The 14,499-nt window shown below is 48.3% G+C and overlaps 1 long non-coding RNA gene across 1 annotated transcript; it reads left to right on the top strand.

Moving 5' to 3' along the window:
• Positions 1-663: 663 nt before the first annotated feature.
• Positions 664-2,243, top strand: LOC132085085 (uncharacterized). The gene is made up of 4 exons (XR_009420141.1): positions 664-761; positions 1,107-1,212; positions 1,490-1,546; positions 1,831-2,243. It is a non-coding gene; the product is annotated as an uncharacterized LOC132085085 (long non-coding RNA).
• Positions 2,244-14,499: the final 12,256 nt, after the last annotated feature.

Below are 14,499 nucleotides of genomic sequence, written 5' to 3'. Positions count from 1 at the left end.
CAGGGCAGTGTTGGCGGTGCAGCCCTCCATAGCTTTGCAGCACAGCCTTGTGTTCCACACAGGCCAGCAGAATGTGCAGTCTGTCTCCAAGCCTTCTGGAGCTGCTGGGTGATGCCGATGGAGAGGTGGTCAGCATGTCCATCCATGTGTTCACAAATGTGCTCCAGGCAGACATCCTGGTATCCAGCACCACTGCCCCAAAACTGGCTGAGGCACTGCTGCTGCTCTTTGACCATGTAAGGCTCTGTGTCCCCAGTTGCAGGAACTGGCTGCTGCCCAGAAACTTTGCCTAGGTGAGCCTGGAGTAATTGTTCTAAAGGCCCCATCCTCTTCCATTCCTCCAGGACAACAGCTATGTGCAAGTACTCTCCCTTCAGCTCTTGATCAGGGTGATGGACTTGGTAGTGGATGAGGGAAAAAAGCCCCTTGCAAAGATTCTGAGCCAAAGCCTCCTTCCACTCTTCTTCCACTGCCATGATGAGAACCAGTGTGTGGCAAAGGTGAGGTTTTGTGTGATGCTGGTGGATCTCGGGGAGGGGGCTCGGCTGCCTCCTGCCCTGGCATCTCATTCACTGCAGCCTCCTGCAGGACTTGGCACAGGGATGTGGGTCCTGTGCCTTGGCCTGTGGGGCCATCTCTGGGTCTCTGCTGCCCTCTAGGCCTCTTGGGAAACGCTGCTTCGTGTGGCAAGGTTCCTGAAGAGGAGGAAGCTCAAGCAGCTGGTGAAGAAGGGGCAGCTGTCAGAGTTCACCGAGGTCCTGGTAAGGAGGGCCTGGAAGCCTCAGGCTCAGCCTGGAGAAGGTCCCTGAGGGCGGTGCTCATTGTGCGGGGCTGGCAGTTGTGCCCGCTGCTGCACCCAGAGGCCGCGCGGGCTCTTCTCCAGGCTCCCGTGGGCCTGAGTCGGGTGCCCATGCAGCCCCGGCCCGGCGGGGCTGCGGGCCGGCACCGCGGCTCCCCGGGCAGCATTCGGCCCTCTGCCCCCTCCCTTCGGGAGCCCTTGGCCAGCGGCTGCTGGCCGCGCCTCAGGGCTGTGCGGGCAGGCGAGGCTGGCGATGGGCGCAGGCAGCGCCCGGCCCAGGAGCTGAGCCCGCGCCAACTCTCTCCAGCTGGCAGAGGACAGGAGCCGAGCGGCCGAGCACCTGCGCCGGGCCCTGCGCTTCCTGGATAGCCCACAGGAGCCCCTGCGAGCGGCGGCCGTCAGGATCATCATGGGTGAGTCCCGAGCCCGGGCTCCCTCCCCGGCCCGCCGCAGCTCGGCCCCGGCCCCGCCTGCTGCCCCGGCAGCGCCAGCCCGGCCCGGCGCCGTGGAGCCCCGCCTGGCCTGGGCATTGCTGCTGCCGCCCTCTGGCAGCCGTGCCGTGGGGCAGCAGCGAGCGGCAAGGGCCCGGGCTGAGCTCTGCCTGGCCAGCAGCCCGTGTGGCCACAGCGCCGGCAGCGCCGCTGGCAGGGAGCTGTGCCGCTGGGGCCGTGACAGGCTCTGTGTTCACAGGCATGGCCGGGATGGTCACGATGGGCTGGAAGGAAGAGCTCCAGCTCCTCAATGAGGGTGAGTGCGGGCAGCGGGCTGACAGCGGGGGCTGCCACTGGGGGAAGTGCAAGTCCTGCCCTGGCTGCGACAGGCTTAGCTCCCTGTGTGGACAAGCACAGAGAGATCTCAGGGACAGGACCTGTGTGGGTGACATTTGTGGCCAGCACCTTCTGGCTGATCCCATTGTCTCCTGCTGCCTCCTGTCCATGGCAAGAGGTGGGAGGTATGGCCCTGGCAGGAAGGCCTCCTTGGCTACCTGCAGATCCAGATTCTGACTGTGCCTCTGCTCATCTCTCTTCCAGCCCTTCAAGGCCTGAGAAGAGATGACAGTCCTTCCCAAATGAACATAGTCGTTCAGCAGAGAATCACTGAGAGATCTGCAGAACTACGTTTATCTGGTGGCTCAGAAGAACCATTGCTCCCAAAAGTCCTAAAAACACCGTGGAAGAGGAGATCACCTTGAGAGGCCAGAAGAGACAGAATAGACCAGCTGGAGCTTCAAGCACAGCTGATGATTGGCACAGCTGAGCCTATGGGAAGCTCCAATAGCTCCTGCCTTCTCCCTGCCTGTTGACAACTCCGTGCCTCCCCCCAGCCCTCAGACACTGCCCGTCCCCTTTCTTCCCTCCCCACTCCTCCCTTTGCTTCGCCTTCCATTAATAAACAGTTTGGCTTCTTCACTTTGCCTGCATCCCTGTGGAGCTGAAGCACATCCGGGGCCCTGGGACACACTGGCCCCTGCTGCCATTCTCTCCCACAGACCCAGAGGAACGAGGGCAGGTCAGGCTGGAAAGGTTCCTGTGCTGAAGTCGCAGTTCCACAGCACTGTGCAGTTCCACAATCTTGTTGAGCACACTAAAGGCAAGCAGAAGGACAAGGAGCCTGTGTGTCAGGACCAAAGTCCTGTCTAAGGCCCTGCCATATTTGGTCCACTGTTGTGCATGTCAACAAGATCATGAAGAGCAGACAATGAAGGAAACTTTATGGTTTAACTGGTGGGAATTTGACTGTAACTGGAAAAACTCCACCCCAGAAGAGGAGATGTCAGGCCTGGTTATGGGCTGGAGGGATGAAAAGGACAAAATGCCCATCCTTTTGATGCAGGGGATGCCCTGAATGTGGGTAGCCAGCCTGCTCCTCCCACTGGAGCACCATGCTGAGATACCCTGAGAGCAGCCCAGTGCTCCTTGTTCCTCTCTGCTGACCCATGAGCATTTGTCGGCTTTCGGGATGGCCCTGGCTGTGTCAGGGCTGCTCCGTGGACACGAGACAGCTGGTCCTGACCCACTGGGTCCCAGCAGTGCCTGGCAGCAGCCCTGCATCCACATCAGGATGCTGGCCAAAAGAGGCCCCGGAAGCTGGGGTGGCTGATTTGAAGCTTTTGCAGATACACACAGGGGATGGCCAGCAGTGTTCCCTCAGGATTCAGCAGTCCTGAGGGGTCTCCCTAATTCAAAGAAATCAGCAGACAAATGCATTGCCTTGTAAAAGCCTTTTTATTGAGCTAGCAGGAGGTCAGGGGGTCTGCACTCCACTAAAATGCTTCTCTGCCACATGCAAATTTCTGTGGGTTGATATAGGAATTATCTCAAAATTACAATCCATGTTTTCTCTTCTGAGGTGATTTTAATAGGCAACAGGTTAGAAATATTCATTCTGTCAGATTCCTGTACTTGAATCTAATGTCCAGTGCTGGTCAGGAGCAGTCTCCATGCCCTAGAGGAGTCAGTAGTCAATGTCCAATGACAGGCAAGGACATTGTTCCCTTGGTGCAACAGCAGGATAGGGGAGAACATCTTTGGCAGAAATATGAGGAAAAGTTTCAATAAAATATCCACAAGAATGCAGAAGTAGGCGTACTTGGCTGATAAGTAACTAACCAATAGTGAGCTCGCCTTTGCAATATGTATGAGCCTCATTAACACCAACATAAAGATGTGTACCTATCAATAAAGTTTGAGATTTGCTGATCACTCATATTGCATACTGCATTTCTCCCGCAAAAACATGGTGACCCCAACGACGTGATATCGGTAACAGCGACCACGGGGGATCGGTGAAGGTGTTTGGGTCCTGTCACAGCAAGGACGGTGAAAAAGCACCGCTGAAAACGGGGGAGGTGCCGCTCCCTGAGTGACTTCAAAGGAAAGCCCGGCCGATACGTGCTGCCTCGACCTTGTGGGGCTGCAACAGCGCTGATGTTTAAAATGGAAAGGCGATCAGCATATGATTTATTTACTTGCTTTTTAAAAAAGAGACAGGTTAAGGGCATAGATTTTCAGAAAGAGCTTAATGGGTTATTAATTTACGGGTATGCACAGGGATTTTTTCAAAATCCTCATACAGTCCATAAATTAAGTGAGTGGCAAAAGTATGGAGATAAGCTGTGGGAGGTGGTTTTAGATGATGATAAAACTGCAAAGAAGTTAAGGAAAGTTATGGCGAGTGGTGCATAATGAGTTAGTACAATATCAGGTAGTAAAGAAGGCTGCACAGCAAGCTACTGCTGCTCATAGTAAGAATAAAAGTTATGGGGAATTGTCAGATTTGCCCATTACCCCCTGCGACATCCACAGTTATCTTGCCACCAACATCGGCTCCTGCTTCAAGCAGCAACTCACCCCCCGTAACAGCACCATCCGCACCGCCTGTGCCCTGGCCAGACCCTCCACTCCCTCTCCTAGCAATGAGCCGATCCCTGGGGCAGAGAGGGACCTAGAGGGGGCCATTGCACAAGAGCGGAGGAAGGCATGGGCAGCGGTTGCAAAAGAGATCATGGATTCGGGGGATAGTGAGGCTATGGCAGCAGCTATGGAAGTGGCTTGCCCCGTGGTGTATACTCCTCTGGACGGGGGTGGATTACAGGCAGCAATTACTGCCCTAGATTGGAAACTGTTGTCACAGTTACGGACCACAGTTAGTCAGTTTGGGGTGACCCCTGAGCCCACAAAGCAAATGTTTGGCTATATTTGGGGGACCCAGGTGTTATTGCCAGCCGATTGTAGAGGAATAGCAACTCTTAATTTTACTCAACATCAGCAGCTTCTGTTTAATGCACATTGGCAAGCACTCTGCCAGGAGTGCATAGCAGTGGTACGGCAACTAGGTGACCCTTTACAGGGGATAACCTTAGATGAATTATTTGGCACAGGGGCTTTTGCTCAAACAGAAGCACAAGCGTTAATCGGTCCTGATAAATGCCGAGAGGCTATGCGACTGGTGAGGCTAGCTATAGACAGGATAAAAGAACCAGGCAGGGTTCCCTCATACATGGCTATAAAGCAAGGAAGGGGTGAATAGTTTGGATCTTCTGTAGATAAGGTGGCCGCTGCTATCGAGCAATGTGGAGTGGCAGATTTCATGAAAGGGGCCCTATTGAAGCAGTGTTCACTTCAAAATAGCAATGAGGCTACGAAAAGTGTGTTAAATAGCCTAAGAGCTAATTGGACTATAGAAGAAGCTTTAGAACGCATGGCAAATGTGCCTGTAGGGACTCAGGCGATGTTAGTAGAAGCTATTAAAGAGCTAGGGACAGGACTGAAGGAGCAGGCAGCGGCATCGCAGAGTCAAGTCCTTGCCACCCTTGCGCCCCTACAAGTAGCAGCAACAAGTAGTCCACGATCTCCATCTACTGGCCAATTTAAATGTTACCGGTCGGAGGCATGGGACATACCCGGTGAGCCTGCCAAGCAGCTAGCATCTGGTGTCACAGTTGTCGCTCGGATACCCACAATACCGGAGCCTGCCGACGCCACTCGGGAACCGGGAGGCCCAGCGCAAACAGCCACTGCACCCAGACACAAGTAGCAGCTGTCAACACCTCAGCCCAGCCCCCCTTCAACCAGCCACCGTCGGGAGCCTCGGGCTGGACGTGGCAGCCTCAGTAGCGGTAACATTGATGACCACCCAACCAGAAAAGGTCCCGACTGGAATAAAGGGACCAATCATCATTGATGGACAGCCTATGGGAGCTTTGCTTCTGGGGCACTCATCAGCCACCATGATGGGATTATTTGTTTTAACTGAGGTAATAGACGCTGATTTTACTGGGGAAATTTTGTTATGGTACATACTCCTTTTCCACCGATACGAATCAAAAAAGGACAGAGGATAGCTCAATTAGTTCCATTGTAACAAATGACTAAAACATTACCCCCTCATCAATCACAGTCCAGAGGGGAACAGGGCTTTGGCTCCACTGGAGGACTTACTCTGTTAACAATGAATTTAAACAATCGGCCAAAACGTGCTGTATTGATAGAGTATCACGGTGACAGGCAAACCTTGGAAGGTTTATTAGATACTGGCGCAGACTCCAGCATTATCAGCCTGGATTGCTGGCCCCACAACTGGCTGTTACAGCCAACCACAGTAGCAGTTACCGGGGTTGGAGGCTTAACGCTTGGAAGAAAATCACCCATGTTATCAGAAATTATCAACGGAAAAATTTTATGGAGTGTTTTCTCAGTCATGCCTTTGCCCCCTACTGTGCAGTGCCTCACTGATCGGGACATTTTAGCTCAAATGGGGGTAGTGCTGACAAATGAGTACCCTTTGGGCTAATGGCCACTGCATGGACTTTCCCAATCCCACTCATTTGGAACACGGACACACCAGTGTGGGTTAAGCAATGGCCATTAAAAAGGGAATATCTGGAACAAGCACATGTACTAGTACAAGAGTAATATGAGCAGGGTCATTTACAGTTGTCAGTAAGCCCCTGGAATACCCCTATTTTTGTTATTAAAAAGAAGTCGGGAAAGTACTGTTTACTACAAGATTTACAGGCTGTAAATGAACAAATGGAGCCTATGGGCGCCTTACAAACAGGTTTGCCTAACCCAGTCATGTTGCCACAGGACTGGCCACTGTTAATTGTGGATCTTAAGGACTGCTTTTTTACTATTGCTCTTCACCCTCGAGACACTCGGAGGTTTGCATTTACCTTATCAGCTTTAAATAGGGAAGAAGAAACAGACAAGAGATTTGAATGGCTTACTCTTCCACAGGTAATGCGCAACAGCGCCCCCTTGTGTCAGCTGTATGTTGACAATGCTTTACAACCTTTGCAACAGGCCCGGGCCAAAACGACCATTTATCATTACATGGATGATCTTTTTATTTGCGCAGCCGCAACCTTTCGCAGGTCAACAAATTCAAGAAATACATAAGGCCCTGGAACTACATGGCTTGGTTGTAGCTCCTGAAAAAATCCAATTATCTGCACCTTGGAAATATTTGGGATGGACACCTTCTGATCAGGCTGTTACCCCCCAGAAATTGCAATTGAATATTAAAATACATACATTGCATGATGCTCAAAAGTTACTTGGTCATCTGCAATGGCTGCGCCCTATTGTGGGCTTTCCAAATGAGTCGTTAGATGAACTTCGACCTTTACTAAAAGGGACTGACCCAGCACAACCTGTCCATATAACCTCTGAGTAGGTTAAGACACTTCAGCAGATATTGGACTGTGTGACACAGGGCAGTGTCCGGAGACAAGATCTTAACCTCCCCATACAGCTGACAGTTTGGTGTGAAACTAAATTTTTATTGGGTTCACTTATTCAGAAAAACAGAAAAACGGGGGAGGCGTGGGCCTTAGAATGGGTATGTCCTCCACTTCAACAGCATAAAACCCTTCTTCAAAAAATCAAAATTTTGGCTGACCTGCTAAAGAAGGGTTGTGAACGGGCATTACAGATTATGGGAAAGGAGCCTGATCAGATATGGATACCAATGAAGAAAGATACATTGACATGGTACCTGATAAACAGTATGGAATTACAAGAGATGCTGCTGGGAGCTGGAAGTGTGATTGCCACTGGTGATATTCCCAATATACCATTGAACTGGGTAGGGCAGTGGGGTTGGATTCAATGCCCAAAAAGATCACAGAAGCCCCTGTCAGATGCTATAACAGCCCACACGGATGCAGGAAGAAAATCAAGAACTGCTGCAGTGACCTGGCAGGAAAAGGGACAATGGCACCATCAGATTCTCCAGGCTTCTGAGTTGGATACTTTACAAACAATGGAGCTATTGGCTGTTCTATGGGCCATGATGCATTTTTTGGGGCCCTTCAACATAGTGACAGATTCTTTGTATGTTGCAGGAGTGTGTGAGCAAATAGAGGATGCCTCTATAAAAGATGTTCAAAACAGGAGGTTACATGAGCTGTTTATTCAATTACAGAGGGTGATTAAGCTGAGAAAAATCCCTTTTCTGTTATCCATATCAGAAGTCACAAATGGGATATTGGTCTAGGAGAGGGTAATGCGCGAGCAGATAAACTAGTCTCAATCACACAAATGACTCCAATTCCCAGGCAGACTATGGCCAGAGAGTCACATTCCATGTTTCACCAAAATGCAAAAGGTCTCCATAGAGAATTTCAGATATCTATGAACGAGGCATGGGCAATAGTCAAAACCTGTCCCATATGTAGTCGTCATAATGGGGGCTGCAGGTTAGGTCTGGGAGTTAACACAAGAGGGTTGAGTACAAATGAGACCTGGCAAATGGATGTCACACATGTTGCTGAGTTTGACAGGATGAAGTATGTGCATGTTACTACAGACACCTATAGTAATTTTATATGGGCCACAGCACAGACTGGTGAGAAAGCTGGACAAGAGGAGAGGCATCTCAGCAGCTGCTTTGCTGTAATGGGAGTGCCACGGTGTATTAAGACAGATAACGGGCCTGCCTACTGCAGCAAAAGAATAAAGCAGTTTATGCAAATGTGGGGAATGGAACATGTGACAGGCATCCCTAATTCCCCGACAGGGCAAGCAATCGTAGAAAGAGCTAATGGTACCTTGAAAAGATATCTAGGTAAATACAAGGATATTAGAGAGCCGCAAGAAAGCCCATTAAGGTGTTTATTTGTTTTAAGTCACTTGTGTGTGTTTTGGGGAAAGCAAGGTTCCTGCTGTAATTCGCCACTATGTACAGGAGAAAGAAAGTGTAAAGCAAGATGTTTTGGGTAAAACAGAGATCCCAAAACAGGACAATGGCAAGGTCCTGCTAAGGTGTTATATTGGGGCCGAGGATATCTTTGTGTCTCTACCCCTACAGGACCCTTATGGGTACCTGCTAAATGGACCCGAGCAGCTGTGTTAGATGGAACCACCAGAACTCCATCAGCTGAGCACAGAAGACCGTCAGCAAGTAGAGACAAAGCTGTTGATCATCCTTTGACCAATACTTCTCAAGCTGAAAGGACAGTGCAGTTTGGCTATCTACCGAGCGATTGATCGGTGCAAATCCTTAGATTATATACTAAGCCTGCTTCAAGCGCTTTCTACATTTGAATTTAGAGGGCCTAGGTACCTAGCTTGTACTGATTGTCAAAATAGACAGTGTGCTGCATGGGTATTGTTTTTTTGTGGGGGTTGTCAGCAAACTAAGTGGGTACATCAGACTCAATTACCTGACTTGTGGGGCAGGAGCTGTGAATTTTATTGGCTGTTGGGCTCCTGGCAAGCAGAACTCTGGACCTTTACAGGATTACCTGGCCGCCAAGGGTTACAGTTGTATGAGTCACCGGAACAGGAAATTATTGCATGATTTAGGTGGGAGATGCAGCATTTAGTTAAACATGCTTTGGGACAGTCCAAGTTGCATATTTTACAGACTAAGTGTGGTAAGGGTATTCCCCTTTCACAGACAAGTATAATAGGTCCAATTTCTGCAGATCAAGATCCCAACCAAGCGTGGGACAATTGTCTGAGAGACCTAAAGATGTTAAATCTGGGCAGATGAAGGAGAAAGAAGGGGAAAGGAAAGAAGAGACATTCTTAATGACTTGTGGGAAACATGTTTATCTCCCAAATGTCTGGGTGGTTCAAAGCAGCACCTGGGGAGACCAGGGTGATGTGGCACTTTTATGCTGTTACCTTGCTAATCCTCACCCTCTTAGCAGACAGTGCAGGTGCTGCCGGAGAAGTGAAAACTCATCATGCATGGGCCCCACTTCAGCCTAAGACTAACATTTGGGTCACCCTGGCAAACTTAACTAACCAGGAGGCTATTTGCCTGTCATTATCTTCTCCTGGTAATCCATTTACAACTTGCTTGGTAGGGCTACCAGCAGATCCCTGGCCATGTCCCTCAGGTGTACCCACCTGCAAAACTGACAATCCTAAGACAAGTGTAGATAATTGGGACCAATGGGTTTCTCACTTCCCCATAGCACCACAGGAACCCCAAGAATTGGAGCTGTTAGGTTCAGTGATGGCAGATGCATGTATTAATTTTAACCATAGAAGCCAGCTTTCAGCAAAAAACCATTTCACTATTGTAACTTCCAGCATGGCTGTGTATCATAATGCAACAGCTTGGTGCAATTATACTACAGGGAAAGTGTCAATCTCATCAAATGACCCTATTCAACTGCCAGCAGGTTACTTCCTAATCTGTGGGGACCGTGCTTGGCCTGGTGTCCCATCGATGCTGCACGTACATTGGGCCATGTACAATTGGACGGCTGTCTCTGCTTACTCCCAATACGTCCATGATATTAAACATGAGCCGCCGCCATCGTCGACATAAGAGAATGATCCATGCATTTACTGCTGACTGTAGGGACGATGTAAAATTTTGGTTCCCAGGGGCCATAATTGCAGCATCCTTTCTGACTCCAGGGGTGGCAGCTGCAGGTGCCCATGGTACCCTAAATAAGTTGGGATGCTGGCTTGCAAAGCAAACCAATGCCACCTCTTTGGCACTTGCTAGCCTTTTGCTTGATGTTAATTCTATTCCTCACGCAATGCTTAAAAATAGAGCTGCGACTTTCTTTTACTTGCACAAGGCCATGGCTGTGAAGAATTTGAAGGCATGTGTTGCATGAATCTTTCTGACCATTCGCAGTCCATCCATGCCCAGCTCGCTGAATTGCAAAGGTTAACTGGAAACCTACAGGTAGAATCAGGTTTCGGTATTGATGGATGGCTCTCATCGTTAGGCCTGGGATCATGGTTAGGTTCTGTTGTTAAAGTTGGCATTATAGTGGGCATTATAGCTCTGTTAGTAGTGTTAATTTTGCCATGTTTTTGCACGTGCTTACAGAACATGGTACAAAGGATGATATCTGCTGCATTTAATCAGACTATGCTTATTCAACAGAAAAATGGGGGAAGTGTGGAGAGCTTTGTGGAAAGTTGGTCAGCTGAGAAAGGTCACGTCGACATAATGCCACTTGTTAAGCTTGAAAGGGACAAGCATAGAAGCCAGTAGTCAGTGTACAATAACAGGCAAGGATATGGTGCCCTTGGTGCAACAGTAGGATAGGGGAGAGCATCTTTGGCAGAAATACAAAGAAAAGTTTCAATAAAATATCCACAAGAAGGCAGAAGTAGGCATAGTTGCCTGATAAGTAACTAACCAATACTGAGCTCACTTTTGCAATATGTATGAGATTCATTAACACTGATATAAAGACGTGTACCTATCAATAAAGTTTGAGATTTGCTTATCACTCATATTGCGTGCTGCATTTCTCCCGCCGGTCCCAACAGCTTACAATAGGACACAGCTGGTCCACTGTACCTTGTGAGGCTCCACTAGCAATTTGTCCCTGCACACGTGCTCTGGCTACCTTGATCACCAACTCTTTTGCTGGTTCAGTTAGCTCTGTCAACATGAAATCAGTATCACCTCATTCTGGCTCTTGACTCTTGACTATGAACTCCAATCTTTTTGCTACTTTGCTAGGGTTTTCTCTATCCATTTTAACTTTTTCCCACCAACTCTTCAGGTCACTAGTAGAAAAACAGATGTTCACCCACATGGCTTCTCCTGGGGGACTCAAGACTTGCCTTAAGGGGGTGACTAAAGGCAAAGCTTTCTTGGTTTTATTCCTTAGGTTGGTTTTCACTGGGGGTCTCTGAAATTGTCCCCTCACCTGGATTATTCATCTCATCCTCACTGCCATTTGGCTTTCATTCAGGGGACAGAGTGGTTGCCTCAGGGGGAGTGCACCCATGCTGGCCTGGGCTAACTCGGCTGTAAGTCTTGGACACCTAGAACACAATCTTCCTGGTGCATTGGAGCCAATTTCAAACATCTCTGCCTTATGCTGAATGCTGAATGACATCTCTTTCTTTTCTGCCTCTTATCTCTTTCCAAAGTTAGGACTAAAGGTCCTGTGGGGCCAAATCAAAGCCATATTCTTTCTGACACTCAGGTTTATTCTTCAGGGTAAAAAAGATGTCTGCATATATCACTGGATCTCATTTTTCTTCTTGTCTTAAAAATAACATCAACTGTAACAATGGATCATAAAGTTCCATTGGGGGTCACTTTTCACCACTTTCTAATTGATACCAAGCCTACTATTGGGTAAGAGTATTTCATCAGATTACCTTTCCTTGAAAAATTACCCTCCAGGATTCCTACCAAATCTTTCTCATCTGCTAAATTACATTCTAGTGGACTCTTTTTATACCATCTTTACTTCTTGTGTTATTCATTCTTCATGCTATCTACATTTCTCAACTTATCAGGATGTATTAGTACTTCTCTTTTCCTTCTCTTTATCCCCTGTAGACTACACTTAACACACATGGGCTGATTCTGAATCACCCAGCAACAATATTTTTTTTTATAGTCTTAACAAGCAATGAAAACCAAAGGATTCCATGTGTGGAAAATTGGTATGATTCGTGCTGTAAAATTGAAATCAAAATCAATATTGATACAGCAATTACTAATTGAAAATGATAAAAAATTTAAAAGTTGTAATGCCAAAAAAGAAAGAGATAGGAGGGGTTCCATCCCCCTCCCTGCAGATGTTGAATGACAGGAGGAAAAAGCAAGAGATAACAGTTACTAAAAATTACCAAAAAGAAGGAACAATCTGGTTGGGTCCCAGGAAAATGCCAGCTGTAAGAGATTTATAACTTTGATGCTTTGTTGTGGTGTGCTGTATTGTCCCATTTTTGGCCTTCCAGGTCACTTTCCCAGGTGTGCCTATGCTCTCTCCCTTCCCCCTTGCCCCCATGCTGAGTAAGTCCTGTCAATCAGGCTTAACGTTCCAGCAAAGCGTCATGTGGTTGGTCAAGTTCAAAGGATGCCCCTATGCCCAGAGGTCATTGGCCTGTCTGGGTGTCATCTTCCCCTGAGACCGTGCCCCTCTCACCTGGTTGGGTGCTCACCTGTACCTCCCCTCCCCCTGTCCCTGAGCTTAAAAAGGTGATCAGACCATGCGGTCGGGGATTCTGTTGGAGCAGTTGCTCACGTTCAGACCTCTGTAACCATGGAATAAACCTCTGGACATTAAACCCTCCAGCGGAATCCTCTCCTTTTTCTCTTCACCATCGCCTGAAGCTATTCCTCCTGAGGTGAACGGGGTTCCAACAAGCCTGGACTTGTTCAGTGCCCAGCTGCAACCACCAGCTAGCCAAGGTATCTCTGGGGTGACACGCCGCAGTTGCTGCCTTTGGCCCAGCAGCGAGGGTCAGACTGGCCCAGGCACAATCTAACTGGTAATATTGGGAGCCTTTTTTCCAATAATGCTTAAATGCAGTAATATGTTAGTTTTGGCTTTCATTGTACTGGCTTGATGTGCATGTGTAACCCAAAGGTGAATTAAAGGACATAGATGAAGAATAGAGGCCTTCATCAGTGACGACCCCCAAAGACTTGTGTGACCACCAAAACAAGTGGTGGCGTATGCACAGTAATGGTGGTGATGAGGGCGGAGGTAGAAGTGTGATGAATCGAAAATGGGAGGAGATGACATTGACACATGGCATAGAAGGGGGGAATCTTCACTTGGCAAGCTCCTACGTGAGGTGGCAAGGGTCCAAGAGCCCTGCATTCCGTACGTCGCAGTTATCTTTTGCTTATGCGCTATTATTGGAACCAAATTATCCCTTAGTTTTAGCCTAATTATATTGTTAATATTTCAAGTGTATCAAATTTTATATATTTTCTAAACTTTTCAACTAAAATTCCTGCTACCTCTAATATTGTTTGATTTTTTGATGATGGGATAATTGGGCAAATATAACAATATGGATAAACAGGCCTGGGAGCCTCCCTCATGGCTGCTTACCACACAGCTCATGTTTGGGATGGGTGCTTCACCTTTTATACCTCTGGGGGTTGCATCAGCCAACCCTGGCCCCTCCCAAAGTCTGTCAGTCAACTCTTCTTTGCCGTTTATTGGTGGAGATTGCTTTCCTGCAACTTGATTGGTCAGTCAGGTGTTGTCATGCTGTGCCCTCCAGTAGCAACGAGCTTTTTCATTCTCAGCTGCCCTATAGGAGGAGCACATGTACACGCCTTCCTTTTACCTGTGCTAAATAACTCAGGCTGCCTGGTGGCGACAATACAGAGGATGGGGAAAGGGGACTGTGAGGAGAACAGAGGGCATCTAAACAATAAACTACAATAACATACTTATACATCAAGAAATCTTCTCCTAATATTCACACAGTATTCATTCCTTAATTGTTAGGGCAAATCATCTCATTATTCATCTATAACAAATTTCATTTTTATTTTTGCATTTTCCTACTGTTATTCCTACTCCCATATCTTTACCTGAGAGCCCCTTAATTCCAAAATTTTAATAATTCAGAGGGAAGAGGTTTATATTTTCCATTTCCAGAGAAGTTCCTTCCTTCTTTAACAGACACCTGTCTTTCAAACCACGACAGAGCCCCAAAAATCCCACAAAGATCTGCGCAACAACATGGCCGGGTCCCTCCTTCCTGAGCCAAACAGGGCAGAGCTGAACAAACAAAAACCATTTCTCCTGGTTTAACGAAAAAGCTGTGTTTTGGGTCCCATAAAAGGGACAGTGATGCTGTGCCCCCTGGTTCTGGAATGGGGAGCTCCTGGGGGTACCGGGAGCACTGGAAGCACTGGAACGGAGAGCTCTGGGTAGCCCCACATGGGACCCCACACTTGTGGCCATCCCCCCATGGCACGGTGGGCATCCATGGGAGCTGGGGGGC

The sequence above is a fragment of the Ammospiza nelsoni genome, chromosome 28, assembly GCF_027579445.1.
Source record: "Ammospiza nelsoni isolate bAmmNel1 chromosome 28, bAmmNel1.pri, whole genome shotgun sequence".
NCBI classification, from domain to species: domain Eukaryota; kingdom Metazoa; phylum Chordata; class Aves; order Passeriformes; family Passerellidae; genus Ammospiza; species Ammospiza nelsoni.
The sequence above is the reverse complement of the archived record's forward strand: the minus strand, read 5'-3'. Positions and strand labels throughout refer to the sequence as shown.